General features: G+C 50.5%; 1 protein-coding gene across 3 annotated transcripts in view; it reads right to left on the bottom strand.

Annotated features, from left to right (window-relative positions):
* The window catches only part of JAKMIP1 (janus kinase and microtubule interacting protein 1), a 128,848-nt gene that overhangs the window by 110,017 nt on the left and 1,528 nt on the right, over positions 1–17,303 (bottom strand). The gene's annotated exons all lie outside the window — the stretch shown is intronic.

Raw genomic sequence — 17,303 nt, 5'->3', positions numbered from 1 at the left:
CACCACTTCTAAATTCAAGCCTGACTCCACCCCTTCTGCTTCCTGCCCCGCCCCAGTGCTGCCTCCTTAGCCACGCCCACTGCCTGCTTCCTGTCCCCGCCCCTCCTCCCTGGGGATGGAGAAACTCCTGCAAAGGAACCAAGTAGTGAGGATAACTTGGGACTGACAGCAAGCCTTAAAAAGAAGGCCAGGTTACGAAGTCGGTACAGTGTGACCCCAGGAAAATGTGAAATTAGCACATATGTTCAGAGGGGAAAAAAAATAAAAGACTAGAAGGTGCTTCTCAAGCATGTTTTGCTTGTTTCATGAAATGAAATCTGGTTTGGCAGTACACGTGAAGCTGCTCTTGGCCCAAACCTCAGCCTCCTATGCTACCTTCACTGAACCCCCCTAGGAAGCCCTGATGTGGGTGGATGAAGGCAAAGTTCTCATCCTGAGGTCCCACGACTCACTAACTCTGACCGTTAAATAACCACTGAACCTCCCAGGGCCTCTTTCCTCCTGCCTGCTCGTACAGTGGTTGAGAGGCTTAGAGAGGAACATAAAGCACCCGCCCGGGGAGCACTCGGTAAACGCACAGCTGAGAGCTAGACCGGATGGAACAGAGAGGAAAGCCAAGCCCAAGGCAGGGGACCACTGGCTATGCTCACCTGGGAGACCCTGCCTCATCCACCTCTACCCCCATACTTGGCCTTCCAGAAACCCTCACAGGTGCCATCAATGGGACAACGCAGCAAAGCCACAAACCCACAGGAAACCAGGCTCCTCGCCCCACGACACAGCCACCTCATAACCATTCTGCCAGGCAGCGAACAAAGTAAAGGAAGTGATTGGCCAGGAAGTGGCCCAGGTCAGGGTGCATGGGTCTCTGAGGGCATCACTCCTGCCCCTAGGGCCAAAAGCAGCAGCTAAACCAAGAGCTGCCACTTATAAGAGCCTACTCTATCCCAGGCAGTGTGCTAGGCATGCCCATCTCAATCCATCTTCAAAACCTGCTTGCAAAACAGGTAACAGTATTATCCCCATTTGACAGACAAGGAAACTGAGGCTCAAAGTGGTGAAGTCACTGGCCCAACGTTCACAACTTGTAAGTGCCAGAGTCAGGAATCGAACCCACGTCTGTCTGACTCTAAGACTACTTCCCAGATGTCCAAAACTGTGTCTGTTTTGTTTTTTATCCTTAGGACCCAGCACCATGCCAGGCATGCTCTTAGAAGGCACCCAAGAACATTTTTAGGGAGGAACAGCCAGGGTCCTGCCTGTTAACCATGCCATCACCCTCCAAGAACAAAGCATATTGACAGAAAATTAAACACCACTGAGTTAGCCCAACACTTTCATAAAACAGTAATTTCAAAATATTCCAGTTCATGAAAAGCTTCCAATATCATCAGAAAACCGGCCACTTCAATTCCCCACCAAACACCCACAAACACAAATACGCCCACCCACAAACACAAAAAAAATTATAATAAAACTGCTACTCATATTCAGAACCCACATAACAAAATTCTAATCAAACCGTCAGAGGAATGCGAGTTGTTTATCAACATTCGTGAGAACGAAATGAAACTTCCTTTAGAACATTCTGTGCATGCGGAGTTTTCTTTTTTCTGTAGCTTTTCACTGCAAAATCTTAGCAGATGCTGAACAGGAGAGAAACTTTGAGGTGGGGATGAGCAATGGGGACTGATAGCTGTGCTGCAAGAGAAACAAAGCATCGTGGCAGCACCCACACTCCTCTCCCATCAGACAGAATTCAATACAATTCAACAAACAGGCACCAGGTAGTAACATCAGTCCCTGCTTATATAGCTCTCACTCTCTGCCAGGAACTCTTCCAAACTTTGCAAATTACCTATCCTTCCTCAGCTCTACGACATGGGGACTATTAGTGCCCCATTTCAGCGTAGGGTGCAGGAAGGGGCAAAGTACCTTGGCCAAGGTGACCCAGCTAACAAGTAGGGGTGGGAGGTCGTACCCAGGTGGTCTAGTTCCAGCGTTCATGTCCCTTGTTCTGCTACATAGCTTCCAGTGTGACACACAGATATTACACTAGGACCTGAGGACGGAGCCACAAGGGTGGCCCTGACACTGTCTCATCTGAGGGAAAGCCAAAGTAACCACATTTATTGGGCAACTAGCTAAGCCCCAGCCATTCTGCATACCTTGGGGTAGAGGGCTCCTGCTCCTTAGGCAGCCACAAGGCATCAGGTGCTCTGAACACATAATCTTGGTGCTCATGAAGTCCTGGAGAAGCACATATTATTTTCCTCATCTTATAGAGAAGAAATTTCAGTTTAAAGCAGGTAAAGGATTTGTTCAAGTCCCCACCTAAGTATAAAGCCTTTGCTCTTTCAACTGCAACTTGCTGGCTCTTGGCAAATTCCCTGCATCATTTTGGAATCTCTCCTTTATTGAGGTACAAGGGCCCTTTAAGAAGGCCCATAAAAGGCCCCAGACATCAGGTCATTTCTGTGCCATCTCTGCTTGAAATGAGTCACGAGGATGGCAAATAATTACACCACTAAGAACAAGCAGGGGTGGCTGACTTTCAAGCAAACAGCAGCTTCTTTTGTGGTTCCCACATCCTTTCTACACCAGCCTTTCAGTGTGGCTTGATAAGCCTAGGGCACCCCTCAACAGACACCTACAGAGTGCCTGCTGTGTGCACAAAGCTGGGGGCAGGACGATGCAGAGCTCATACATGTCCTGGCTTCTCTCAAGAAAGTGACTCTAGAACTAGGGGGATGGGTGGCCAGGCTGAGACAAGTAGGGAGAGATCAGGGGCTCCAAGACGGACACTAATTTCAGGTCTGGGGCACTGGGAACAAGATGAACTTACTGCCAGGTTACTCACTACCAGGTTACTCCCACCTCGGCGGGGAAGGAAGATGGGCAAGGATGACTGTCAGGTGCAGACATCTGCCTAATCCCTCAAATGTGCAGCCCAGGGCTGGGCGTCCTGGGGGCTCCCCCACACTCTTGAGGAGTTCTAGTGGAGTCCAGCAGACAGGCCAGGAAACAGGCTGTAGCAAGCCCAGGTGGTAAGTGGGAGACCAGGGGCTGTGGGTCCCAGTGGGCTGAAGGCAGGGACATCTGAAGTGGGCCCTGGCAGCGGTGAAACATGGACATGCAGAAGGAGCAGGGCTCGAAGGAGGCAGAACGGTATTTAGGCAGGGAAAGCAGCAGGAGCACAAGATCCATTCATTCGTTCATTCATTCATTCATTCATTCACTCAACAACATCCAGGCCCTGACCTGGGCACAGGGGCCTCAGACATGAATCCCACACAGGCCCTGAGCTCCGGCCAGCGGGGAAGAAAGATTATGAGAGACAACAGCCCCACAGTGTGGCCAGGGCTGTGACAGAGTGATGTGCACTGCCTGAGGGGTCACGGGAAGTGCCCGAGGAGATGAGCCTGAGCCGCCTCTAGAGGCAGCAGAAAGGGCATGCCAGGAAGAGGGCAGAGATATGCAAAGACAAAGACGGGAGGAACGGAAGGTTCCTTGCAAGTTCAAGGAAAGTAGATGGTTCTATAAGGTAGGGGTCAGTGTTATGGACTGAATTTTATGTCCCCCTCCAATTCATATGTTGAAACCCTAATGCCTAATGTGATGGTATTTGAAGATAAGGCTTTTGGGAAATGATAAGGGTAGAGCCCTCATGATGGGATTAGTGTCCTTATAAGAAGGAACATAAGAGAGCTTGCTCTCTCTCCCTCTCTCTCTCTCTCCCTCTCTCTCTCTCCCTCCCTCCCTCTCTGTCTCTCCGCCTTGTGAGCACACAGCAAGAAGGCAGCTATCTGCAAGCCAGGAAGAGTGCTCTCACCAGGAACTGAACTGGCCGGCACCTTGATCTTGCACTTCCCAGCCTCTAGAACTGTGAGAAATAAATTTCTGTCGTTGAAGCCTCCCAGTCTATGGTATTTTTCTCATAGCAGCCCAGGCAGACTAAGATAGTCGGTAAAAACAAGAGCATCAAGAGATGAGATCACAGACGTGGCGACAAGGAGCGTGTGCTTCATCCTGGGTGGTGGGGAGCCCGTTGAGCAGAGGAGTGACAGAGCCATGTGTAGTTTCAGAAAGGCATCACCCTTTCTTGGCAGGACTGCTCCTCTTCCCAACACTCCCAGCAACTCAAGAGCCACTCTGAGGAAGGACTGGGTGGACAGGACCTTCAGACCATCCTAGGAGGGCACTGGACCTCAAGGTCTGTTTACGGAGACTGGGGTGAGGCCAGTGCCAGCTCTGACGCAGCTCTTCCTCCAGCTCAGTCACTGACAGTCCCAGAGGCTCCCCCTTCCCAGGTCCCAGTCTTAGGCACGTGAGGACACTTGGAGGTTGAGAGAGAACAAAGAACCACAATTGATTCTGACGGGAAGATGACAACACACAGACACAGGTGCCCATGAAGGGATGGTGGCCAATGTCTAAAACGGAGCAGAGCCATCAGCAATTTGGGAAGCTGGGAGATGAGGACCAGGCCTGGATTTCAAACCATGTTCCATAGAGCCCTGGTGCTTCGTGCAGATGTTGGGGGGTCAGGGATCAGGGGTCCGGAGCAACAAATGTTTGATTCTATTGTTTTCAGGTGTAATAATTTTAAACTCCACCCTGGGCTGCCAGGTGAACACTCAGCTTTGTGCAGGTCTTGGGGTAGAGCCTCTCCTGTCATCTCCAGTAAGATGTATCTTGAGACTACAATTTAAGTTGTTGACAAAAACCTTACCAAAGGCAAACGTGGTATGTAAAGATTCCCAAAACAGAATATTTTCACAACCACAACAAAGCCCAAGTAACACTCAGAATGGCACAGCTGTTAAGACTACAACTGTCACCCCAAACTTTTCATTTTGAAAGTTATATTCATCAAAGCAACCTCACTGTTCTCATGGACTCATCTTGTTATTGGTAAGCACTATAAGTTTAAAGTCATAAAATAAATGTGATAATAAACCATTGCCTACCTGTTTTGTATATTGGGATGGAGTGGTTTAGCTGCTAAAAATATTTTTTTTAAAACACTTCATTTTACAGATGGGAAAACAGATCCGGAGAGAGGAGGGGTACTGCTCAATGGGCTTCGAGAAACCAAGTGCCTGGTGCACAGCAGGCACTGCACAAACACCCATGGGAAGGAAGGAACCTTGGGAGGGAGTACAGGCAGTAGGTGGGCAGCACTTGAACCCAGGCCTGTGACTCCTGGCTCAGGGCTGGTTTTCACACTCTGCCACCTTCCCTCTTTTCCTAGAAATGATACAGCCCACATCCACCATCACAAGGAAGGAGAGTGCAGTAGAACAGGGCCAGAATGTCTTCCTTCTTCCACAGGAAACCACTAGAAGCCAAGCATGCCCTTCACTCTAAGCACCAATCTGGAATGTGTGCTTATTCGGAAGAACTGCCCTTTACACTCTATGAAACAAGGTCCCCTGGTCTCACCTATAGACTTGGCAAGATAGTAGGAGTGATTCGTGCTTATTGGAGGGAACCACCCATATGTTAACTATTTGAAAACAACCAAACAGACTGTATAACTACAGGATAATTGGGGACCAGCCCTGCCTGCCCCAGTTCTCAAACCAGAGGGGGTATCAGAATTTCCCAGAAGGCTTGTTAAAAGTCAGAGTAGGGGGGCCGGCCCAGTGGCATAGTGGTTAAGTTTGCATGCTCTGCTTCACTGGCCCGGGGTTTGCAGGTTTGGATCCTGGGAGTGGACCTATGGGAGTGGACCTATGCACCGCTTATCAAGCCATGCTGTGGAGGCGTCCCACATGTAAAGTAGAGGAAGATGGGCACAGACGTTAGCCCAGGGCCAATCTTCCTCAAGAAAAAGAGGAGGATTGGCAATGGAAGTTAGCTCAGGGCTAAACTTCCTCACCAAAGAAAAAAAGACTGGGACCCATCTACAGTGATTCCTGATCCAGTAGCTCAGGGTGGGGCCCAAAAATGTGCATTTCTAAAATGCTACCAGTTGATGCTGATGCTGCCAGTCCAGGACACAACTTGGAGAACCACTGTTCTGATGTGTTCATTACAAACTCTCCTTATTGTGGGTCACTAACGCAGGTGTTCATGCAAGGCAGGATGGGCAGGATGCAGACTTAGGAGATGGGGTGGGGGTGGGGAAGGCAGAGGAATGGGAATTCCAGGAAGCAGGGCAGCAAGAGCAAAGGCATGGAAGCTGGAAACAGGGGGTAAGGAAGTCAGTAGTTCAGTTTGGCCAGGAAGCAAAGGGGTGCCTGGGAGGGATGAAGGATGAGGCGGGAAGGAAAAGCAGGGCCCTGGATGTCAGGCTGACCAGAGAGGAACCGAGTACCAGCTATGGGCCAGGCACTGTGTTTGCTGCCACTCGTTTCTAATTTCATTGCGTTGTGGTCATGAGAACATACTTTGCATTATTTCTATCGTTTTAAATTTACTGAGATTGTTTTATGGCCAAGCATGTGGTCTATCCTGGAGAATTCCATGTGTGCTTGAGAAGAATGTATACTCTGATGTTGGTGGTGGAGTATTATACAGATGTCTGTTAGCTGGTTTATAGTGCTGTTCAAGTTTTCTAGCTCCTTGTTGATCTTCCGTCTAGTTGTTCTATCCATTATTGAAAGCAGGATACTGAAGTCTCCAACTATTCATGGTGAATTATCTATTTCTCCCTTCATTTTGGTCAGTTGTTGCTTCATATATCTTGGCGCTATTGTTAGGTGCACATACGTTTAGTTGTTATGTCTTCCTGATGGATTGACCCTTTTATCGTTATAGAATATTATAAAATATCCCTCTTTATCTCTGTTTTTTACTTTAAATCTATCTTATATGATATCAGTATAATCGCTCTAGCTTTCTTGTGGTTGCTCTTTGCATGATGTATCTTTTTCCATCCTTTTACTTTCAATCTCTTTGTATCTTTGAATCTAAAGGTGTGTCTCCTATAGACAGCATATAGTTAGAACATGATTTTATATATTCTGACAATCTCTGCCTTTTGATTTAGTTGTTTAATCTACTCACATTTAACGTTATTATTGATAGAGTTGAGTTTAGTCTGCCATTTCACTTTTTGTTTTCCATATGTCTTGTGTCTTTTCAGTTCCTCTCTTCCTCCTTTACTGCATTCTTTTGCATCAAGTGAATCAGGCAGTATTTGGCACATAAGTCAGGACAAGAACTTCAAAGGGCTATTTATTTTCAATTCAGATAGCAAAATTTCCTCTCCGACGATTTTCAGTTTCTTAAACAGCTCATCTTTGAATCAATCATGATTTTTTTCTCTCTGGTTGCAGCAAACAGAAGCAAATCAATTATTCATCCAATAGTCATGGAACACCATCACCAATAATGTCCATTACCAGCCTCTGGGTTGGAAGAGTTGAGGCTACAACTTGACCTGCCCACAAGGAGGAGAGATGGGGCCATTCATAATGTTTTGGGGATCACCTTCATGGCTTGCGGCAACTGGAAGTGCGGTGACAGGTCAGTGCTTCAGACCAGGGTGAGAAGGGATGGTCGGAATTCCCAACAAAGTCCACAGCGTGGGTATTTTCAAATGCTATGGCATTGCTCTTGCAGACTCCTGGTACAGATGCTAACGAAGCTCTGGTGAGCAGAGGTCCTTTCTGCAGCTGCTACAATGAATAGATAAGATGCCATCCCAAACTGATCAGCCCACATCCCTGCCTGATAGTGACTTAACACCCCCCAAACCTCCCTGTCACTTGACCTCTTAGTCTACCTACAAAGCCCTCTGTTCATCAACAAACATGAAGAGAAGCTACAACTCAGGAGCTTGTGAATTATGAAATCCCAAATTCACAATTTATGCTGTGAACACCTCAGGTCTGGGGCATCCAAGACCCCTCCCCCATCTTCAGGCTGGAGCACTCCCAATTCTGATATCCCATCCAGCAGGGGCACTTGTCTGTGTCTTTGGTCTGAAGTGGCTTGCATTCGTTTTTAACCATCCCTATAGAAAACTCAGGGGACCTATAACACCCAGGTCCTCACACACTCAGCTCATCCTGGGTGACTGTAATACTCCAAGGAGAGAGAGATCACATCAGTAAAGCACCCATTTGCCTGACATTTTAACAGATTAGGCACAATTTAGGGGTATCCAGGCTCTTGTTCAAAATAAGGTGCCTGGTTGACAGAATCTCATCCAGCCCTGATCCTGGAAGGCTCCAAGACTTGCCGCAGAAACCCAATTACTGCCAGGCTTAATGAGGTCACTCACCAGCTGCCCTGGCCCAAGGAAGTGGCCCTGCCGACTTCCAAAAAGCAGGTGTGTCTTCCAAAGTGCATTGCGAGGTGCAGCTTGGAAGAAAGGGAAAAACCATGCCAATAGGACCTTCTGTAAACACAAGAACATGGTTTAGATGCTGAAGAACAGCTTTCCAACATTCTCTTTTCCCCAAACTAAAAGCAGGCTGCAATGTAAGGTAGTGAAATCCCTGTGTGCAGGGGAAGGGAAACTTTATTAAGTTCTACAGAAGCTTCACACGTGTCATCTCTGGGCTGATACAACAGCCTGGGTATTGTGATACCCTGAGTATTGTGGTATCTGAGGCTCACGGAGTTCACTGTCACTAGAGGTGGCTGCTGCAGAGAACAGGAGGCTTCTTAAGGGCAGAGTGGATCCGATGCAAGCCACAGAGAGAAAGACCTACTGCATCCCTGCTAAGGTCCCTCCCAACACTGACACTATAGGAATCTGTGAAACTAAAGGCCAAATTCTACTGACCACCTACTGTGTGCCCCACCCTGTGCGAGGCTCTGGGAATCCCACAGTGAATCAGATGGCATCTCAACCCTCCTGGAAGCTTCTGGAAACTTCTGTCTAGTGGAAGAGTCAGACAAGTCACTGGCAGCTGCAATATAGTGTCCAGTGCAGTGACAGAGGGATGCTTGGAGCAGTGGGAGCCCTGGGGACATGCCTGACCAGCCTGGGGATGGGAAAGAGTGCAGTCAGGGAAGGTTTTCTGGAGTAAATAAGGCTGATGATGGATCCTAAGCATAAGTAGAGGATGTCCCCCCGGTGGATGAGGGTGGGGAAGTCTAACAGGCACATCTGTCAGAGGAAACAGCATGTGCAAAGGCCTGGCTCAGTCAAGCACAGCAGGTGGACACGTGCTCTACTGAAGGCGTGGGAGGAGAGGGAGGCAGGAGTGGGCCACGCCATGCTGGCAGAATCAGGGGAGCAGAGGAAGCCCCTCTAGTCCATTCCTCTGCCTCTAGGCTCTTTGTGTCCTAACCCAGCTCCAGTGATTTCATTCACTCAATCTGCACTTGTAGAGTAACAAACGGGTCTCTCCTGGGGGCCCGGGAAGGATGCAGGAAGTGACATCCAAGGTGGGCCATGGAGCCTGCAGGATTTCACAGGTGGGTGCTGGGGGGTGAGGCACTCCAGGCAGAGGGAGCTGGCAAGCAAGGGTCTGGAAGAAGGAGCAGTGCTTAGGAGGGAGGACAGTTCATTGGGGGAAACAGTGGGAAGTGAGTTGGGAGCAGGCCACGAGGGCCTTGAACGCCAGGCTAAGGTGGCTGAACTCTTTTCATAAGTAATCAGCAACTGTAGGAGTAGCCAGAGCAGGTTAGAACCCCACCACTGCCATTTCTACCTGTGCAACCTCAGGTAAGTCACTCATTCTCCAGCAGTGAGGTGGTGCAGGCCCAATGAGGGCTGGAGAAGAAGGCTCACTCTTGCCTTCAATAACGCGCCCCGGGGCTCACTTCCGCTCATTTGTGAGCACAGCCCACCCCTAACCCCCCACCCCAGCACAACGCCAGGCACCTGCAGACCCGTGTGTGTGCAGAAAACAAGGAAGACAACATTAGCTGACCTCGCAAAACTGGGACAAAGCCCTCCCCAGCATCTCTCCACGTGGAGCGCACGTACCACGGAAAATGGGGACAGGGGCATGACCCCCAGGGCACCAGAGCTCCCAGGGGTGAAGCGACTTGTCTCCCTTGTGGTTCCTGGCTGGATTGGAGACTCAACCCAGATTCCGCCCAGGCCTGGCAGAAAGCAGTGGAGACAGGTCCCGAGCAGAGGAGATGATAAAACAGAAAGTGGCTATGCCACGCCCTGAGAAGCAGCTGCCCTTGTCCCATCAGAGCTGGCCAATCAGCTGCTCTGTCTAATCCGAACTGGCCATGGGACAGCCCCGCCCACTGTGGGGAGAGGCTCCAACAGGTCTCCTAACACAGGGGCTGTGGGAAATGCACATGAGGTTGCCAACTCTTCAGAGAACAGCAAAATTCTAGTGCTGTTATTACATGCAGAGGATTAAAAAGGCTAGAGCCACTGAGTGGAGGCGACTCTTAGTAGAGCGGCCCAATGCTCTCGGGCCACACAGAAGTAATCGCCTTGACCACCAGGTAGGGAGAGCCTACTCTGCACGAGGCTGGACGTAGATCCATCCCTCTTCTCCTCACCAGGCCTGCCCTGACGGATCCTGATAGAGACCCAGCTCTCCGTGCCCTATGACCGTTGACGTCTCCTTACTTATAGCCCTGAGGGAACAATCACAGTCTTGGTGAGTGGGCTTGTTTTATTTAGATTGTGTAGATTGTGGGTCTGCCCTCTCTCAGAAGAAAAGCTGCCGTGGGCAGGGACCTTGCCATGCCCCGTCTTCATGGGGCCCTAGTTCCTTCCGGGGGCACCAGGAGGCCCTCAAATGTGCACTGTCATTGTGTGTCATCAGACAGAGCTTCTTGTCTACAGAGAAGGAAACTGACGCACACAACATATTTAACTAACTCGCCCAGCGCCACACACTTCACAGAAGCCAGCGCACCCCTCCTCGGAGCTGGTCCCTGCCCCCAAGGAGCTGAGAGTCAGAAATGCATCGCCCCAAAGGAGCACGACAGGAGCCCCACATACAATTTTAAATTCTTCTAGTAGCCACGTTAAAAAAAAATAAAAAGAAACAAGTAAACTGATTTTAATAACACATTTCATTTAGCCCAACATATCCAAAATCATATCATTTCAACATGTAATCAATGTTAAAGTTATTACTGAGACCTTTTTCATTCTTTCTCATACAAAGTCTTTGAAATCCAGTGTGACTTGTCCACTCACCAGCCCATACCAATTCAGACGGGCCACACTGCAGGGCTCAGTAGCCCTGAGAGGCTACCTTATTGGACAGCTCACCTCCAGGATGTCCCCTGGCAACCTCGGGGCAAGCCAACGAGTCACTCAGGGCAAGCAGGCATCTCAGTCAGGAGACTCATTCACGTTATGACCACTGCTTCTGCAACTACCACCGGCAGCAGTGCCAAACACCTACTGTACACCGAGCCGGGTCTGGGCAGTCTGCACAGGTGATTTCTGACCTTCACACCGACCGCAAGAGGTAGGGACACTGGACTTTTTTTGTATCGAACAAAAGAAGGAAATGAAGCTCAGAAAGGTTAAGTAACAAGCTCTGGATCACAGAGCCAGCAAGAAGGAGTGAGGAAATTAAGTCACATCTGACTCCACCCGACAGCAACAATCACTTATTGAACACCTACTGCATGCCAATATCCTGTGCTGGGAGATGAGAGAAAACACGCCCGGCAAGGTTCCTGCCTTCACGGTGCTTTCACTCCAGCTTATGGGGATGGGGAGGAATGATAATAAATGAGGAAACAAAGCCATTTCAGATGGCGATGATTTCAGAAGAAAACGAGGTGTTGAAGGGGAGGATAACGGCAGAGGGGGCGGCGGCATCTACTTGGTCAGGCAGGGAAGACCTCTCCAAGGAGGGGAAATTTAAGCTGAGACGTGAAGGAGAAGCCAGTTCTGGCGAGGGCAGGAGAAGAGCATGCCAGACAGCAAGCAGCAGACACAAACGCTCTGAGTAGGAAGAGTCCAGTATGTTCCAGGAACCACAGAAAGGCAGCCGGACTCCCTGCGCTGGGCCAGCTGCCTCTCTGGGCCCCTCGGCTGGCCCCAGGCCGTCCCTCGTGCCTCGGGCAGTCCCACCCTCCGGCTTGGAAAATGAGAAGCCAAGAAACCATTCTCCAGATGTCAAGAACAAGTCAAGGCTGGAAGCGCCCAGTGCAGCGCCCGGTACAAAGGGCACATCCACAACCATCTGACGAGCGGCTGAACTGGCGCACTAGTGAGCCACGGGAGGAAAGTAGAAGCCCCAGAAGAACAGAACCTGCGCAGCCAGGGCCCCGGGAAGGAAGTTTTAACACTGTGTAAGCCTTGCTTCAAACGCTATTCACACTAGACAAAAGGTGGACACAACCCAAGTGTCCACCAACAAAGGAAGAGAGAAACAAAATGTGGTCCATCCATACAATGGAATATCATTCTGCCATAAGAGGACTGAAGGGCTGACACATGCTACAACATGGAGGAACCTTGAGGTCATTACACTTACTGAAAGAAGCCAGAAGCAAAAGGCCACACATTATCTGACTCCATTTATAGGAAACGTCCAGAACAGCGAAATCCATAGAGACAGAAGGCAGTTCGGTTGTTGCCAGGGGCTGGGAGAGGGGGAATGGGACTGACTGCTTAATGGGTGTGGGGTTTTCTTTGGGGTGATAAAATGTTTTGGAAGTAGATAGAGGTGATGTTGCCTAACACTGTGAATGTACTCAATGCCACTGACGGTATACTTTCAAATCTTAATCTTATCTTAAGTTAATCTTATGTTAATAAAATAAGTTAATAAGTTAATCTTATTTTAATCTTAAATTAACAAGGTTAATCTTATGTCGTGTGAATTTTACCTCAATAAAAAATAGGGGAGGGGGAGGAAAAAAAGAATTGTTTCAACAGAAGCGTCAGGTGGTGATCCTGTTAGATAACGTCCCGGGTCTCGGCAAGCAGATCGGCGTGACCACCCTCCAGAAGCAAAGGATAGAATGGGAAAAGAGAGAAGACGGCGGTTCCAAGGGCAAACGAAGCGGAAAGCTGCCTTACCAGACCACTCCTCGCCTCCACTATCAAGGCCTCGCAATCCTCACAGTCTGCCTGTCCTCCAAAGACAGCCGCACTCCTCAGCGGTGTGTCGCAGCCCTCCAGCCCTGAGGAAGCGCCCAGGGGCCAGTCTGAGGCTCCTGAATCAAAATGCAGCCAAGGTGGAGGCACGGGGGCCAGAAGGCCAAGCCAGCGCGTCCCCTGACCTGGCACACACAAGGGCATTACTGCCACAATGGGCAGCCCTTGGCAGTCCTAGCAGGGCTCCACACAGAACCTCCTTTCATTCCCTAAAGTGGCCCTTCAGCCAAGTCTGGGACACGAGGGAGAGAGGACAGCAGGAGGCCTGTATCCACACAGCATCTGGGTCCTCCAAGGTCCGGCGGGGAGCTTTAGGACATGTGATGGCCCTGAGGCTGCTTCCCAGAGCTGGAAAGGATAAAGGGGACACCACGGGCCACCCAGAAAGGACAGACTGACCTAACACCTGATTAAGGCGTGGCTGCTCCAGGGAATAGCCTTGTAGCTACTGTCCACTGCACGAGGCTGGGTCCTCCCCGCTGTTCTTTATCCCATCCTCACACCCATGAGATCTGCAGGGACGGGGACTGGGGTTATCCCCATTTGAAAATGAGGACACTGATTGCGGAGGGTTCAGAGGGGGGCAGACGCCCGTCCTCCATCAGCTGGTAAATGGCAGAGCTGGCATTCAAACCCAAGGCTGCCCTCAAACCCTCCTCTGCTAAATTTTGATACTGCTACTGTTTGCTTTTTGCTACAAAGCTTCTGCAAGGCAGCATGGGTCGTGGTTAAGAATGTGGGCTGCCAGTTGGGGAGGATGGAAAAGTTCTGGAGATGGAGGATGGTGATGGCTGCACAACACTGTGAATGTACTTAACGCCACTGAACTGTACACTTAAAATGCTTAATATGCTAACCATTATTAAATATTAAATATATATATTTAACACAAAGATATTTTAAGAATTGATCAGGTACTAGGCCATTAAGAAACTGGCAACAAATTTTTAAAAATAGATATCATCCAGGTCACATTCTCTGAACGTGGTGAGATTCAATTAGAAGCTAATAAAAAAAACCTCCCCCCTCCCCCAAAAAATAATAATGTGGGCTGCTTGCGTGTCCCTGCTCCCCCACTTACCAGCTTTGTGACCCTGGGCAGGCTTCAGAGCCTCTCTGTACCCATCCATAAAATGGGACACACAGGGCACCTCCCTTTGGGTTTGTGTCCAGGACTGAGTGAACTCAAATCATGGATGGCCCAGACCAGGGGGCAGCAAACAGTAAAGGGCCAGACAGCAAATGTTCCTGGCTTTACAGGTATTTGTCACAGCTGGCGAACTCTGCCAGTACAGTGCAGAAGCAGCCACAGACACTAGTACACAAATGGGCGTGGCCATGTGCCAATAAAACTTTATTTACAAAAACAGGCAGCAGCAGACGGAAGGGCTGTAGCTTGCCAGCCCCTGGCACACACCCTGGCACTTGGTGAGTGCTCAGCCAATGGTAACTGTTATAATTAAGACAAACAGCATTTCTCTCAATTCATTTCTGTAGACCAATGACAGCTACAATGTTGCAGTTCCGGAAATAAATACTAACACCAAGACCAGAGCAGAGCCCCTGTCCCCAGGGGAGAGCGGCCCCGCCCTTACCCTGAGCACCCAGGTGCTCTCACCGCCGCCCTCTCTCTGCGCCTTTCAGTTTGACTCTGAACCTGCAGGCTAATGACCTCCCGGGCTACTCCCTGCAAGAACTTGGCCTTCCTCCCTCCTCCAGGAGGGGTTTCTAACCCCTGCCCTTCACAGCACAAGCCCCCAGGGCCCCCTCCTTGTCCCTGGCCCTCCCTGCTGGCCCATGGTCCCTGGGCTGTCCACCTGACCTTTGAAAGGCATGAGCACAGAAAGCATTTTCTGATGGCACCCAGGGCTAGAGTGACACTGCCAAGGTCCCCCCCCCCCCCCCGCCAGGCCTGGGGGCCTTTGCTGAGCCTCGGATTACAGCAACTCCAACGGCTACTGCTGGCTTTAAGGAACGTGTTTCTTTTAGGAGTACTGAAAAGGCTCCTCTGATTGATTTCTCACACCGGCCCTGTAGGAAGGTTGTCTTTCCGTTGCAGGGGTCCGTGTGCGTCATGCAGTAATACCTAGGCTCCAGATGGAGGGACCCCCACCAGTGAGTTCCGCCTCCGCCTCTACCTCCAGACGCAGCCCCTGCTTGTCAGGTGCTCACGTAATCCTAACCCTGACTGGTGATGTGCAGCTTAAATGAGATAATTCACGGCAGGCGTGGGAGTTTAAGCAACGATAGCTATTTTCCTTATGTGAACATCACAGGAAAGGAACTGGGCTTAGAGAGGTTAAGTGACTTGCCCACGGTCACACAGCCAGGAGGGTCTGAGCTGGTCCTCAGTGCAGTTCCTCTGACCCAGCCACGTTCCTTCACAGCTCAGCTCACCTAGCTGGTGGCTGCTGTTCATGCGCATCAGTTCCATCAAGAGTTTTCCTAGGACCTGGGTGGAAATGACTGTAACCGCCACACCCCAACCACTGAGCAGGAAAGAAGTCCAGATGATAGAGGCATCAAAGGAACTGCTCCAGGACCAGGGGGGTGGCCTTCACTACATGGACCGCGAGCTCAGGAGTCTCGCACGCAGCTCTCAGCACCTTCTCACACAAGTCTGCACATGTCACACTAGCCAACATGGCACCCACTCCCTTCATCTTTCATTCCCACTTACTGAATATTTAGCTTATTAGCCTGATGTTGTTAGCTAGGGAAAGACACAGAAGACCCCTAACTGGGGCGTTTGCTCTGTGACAAAGCTAAAGGGCTCATTTTTTAAATCCCTTATCACATACTCCCTCATCATCATGACCACTTATTAAGTGCCTCCTGTGCCCAGAAACCACACCCCTGACCTCCACACCAACCCAGCCAAAGGGAGAGCACTGCCCCCATTTGTAAGGGAAATGGAGACTCAGAGAAGTTAATCCTCTTGCCCAAGATCACATGGCCTTAAGGAACTGAGCACAACTTCAGAAGCCCTGCAAGTTGACCCACCCACCTTGGAGGAGACTGACCAAGGAGAATCAGGATTCACTGCACCCATCCCCAATCTTTCCAAGGGAGGCACTCCATTTTAGTTAGAAAGCCCAGGTGGGAGGCACTTGCCCAATCACAGCTGAGTGAAGGGCAGACCCGAACGGGAACCCAGGCAGTCTGGCTTCAGAGCCAACAGACAGGCAGGGTCCCTCCCCCAGGGAATGCCGCCCACCGCAGTGGCGCTAGCTGCTGGCTTATGGCTTCCTCAGAAATTGCGCCTTCTGCCGCTCCTCTCCCAGCCGCATCCCACCCACCCTGTACCCTGAGACAGCGGGGCCTCCATCCTGACTCCTCCTCATGAAACCTTCTGGGCAGGCCAAGCCGGCGTGCGCTCTCCTCCCAGTGCATCTCTCTCTTACAGCGCTGGCCGTATCAGTGCCAGTGTGACTGTCCTCTGGGAAGATGGAGCCCCGGTTATATCAGAGCTGCCTCTCAGACCTCACTGTGTCCCCAGTCTCTAGTGGGCAAGGTCAGCTTAAGAAAAACCTACACAAATATCATACTATACATGGACATAAAGTTCTAGGAGAACACAGACGAGAGAACCATACCATCTGTTTGGCAGAGTCAGGGAACACCACAAACAAGTAACATGAGTGCTGGGCCTTATCGTATGAATAGGAGTTCTCCAGACAGACAAGGGAGGGAACATTTCTGGGAGAAAAAACAGCATGTGGGGGAAAACCTAAGTGTGAAGACGTGTCTGGGGCACACGAGTGCTGAGAGTGTGGCAGGGAGAGGGAGAGTGGGCCAGGGAAGCCAGGAACTTGTGAGGTCATGGGGGCAGTGGGAGCCACAGATGGTTTGTGGAGGAGGAGAATGGTAAAGATCTCATTTGTTGAGCCCACACTCTGACCCTCCAGGGGACTTCTTGCTGTGAAAGGACTCAAGGTGAGGGTTACCGGCAAGCTCTGGAAAGAGATGTCCAGCGTTACAGACCATGTCCCGGAGTCTCAACAACTCTGCAACCATCCATAAGCCAGGGGGAGTTTTCTCCCAGCAGCAGGTCTCCTGGGAGTCCACAGGGCCCTGCTGGGCAAGCATCCTGAGGGAGCGGCCCTGACCACCCCACCCCCTCCCCAAACCTGCCCCTCCTCCTCCGCCATCTGGGCGCATGGAATCCACACCCACCTGCCCAAGGTCCCAGAGGAGAAGCCAGCTCCTCCCAGAGCCTCGCCCACACAGGTGGGTCACCCTGAGTTAGGGGAGGCCCCCTTAGGCCCGATATTTACTGTGGGTGGAGTCCTGCCCT

The sequence above is a fragment of the Diceros bicornis genome, chromosome 8, assembly GCF_020826845.1.
Source record: "Diceros bicornis minor isolate mBicDic1 chromosome 8, mDicBic1.mat.cur, whole genome shotgun sequence".
NCBI classification, from domain to species: domain Eukaryota; kingdom Metazoa; phylum Chordata; class Mammalia; order Perissodactyla; family Rhinocerotidae; genus Diceros; species Diceros bicornis.
The sequence above is the reverse complement of the archived record's forward strand: the minus strand, read 5'-3'. Positions and strand labels throughout refer to the sequence as shown.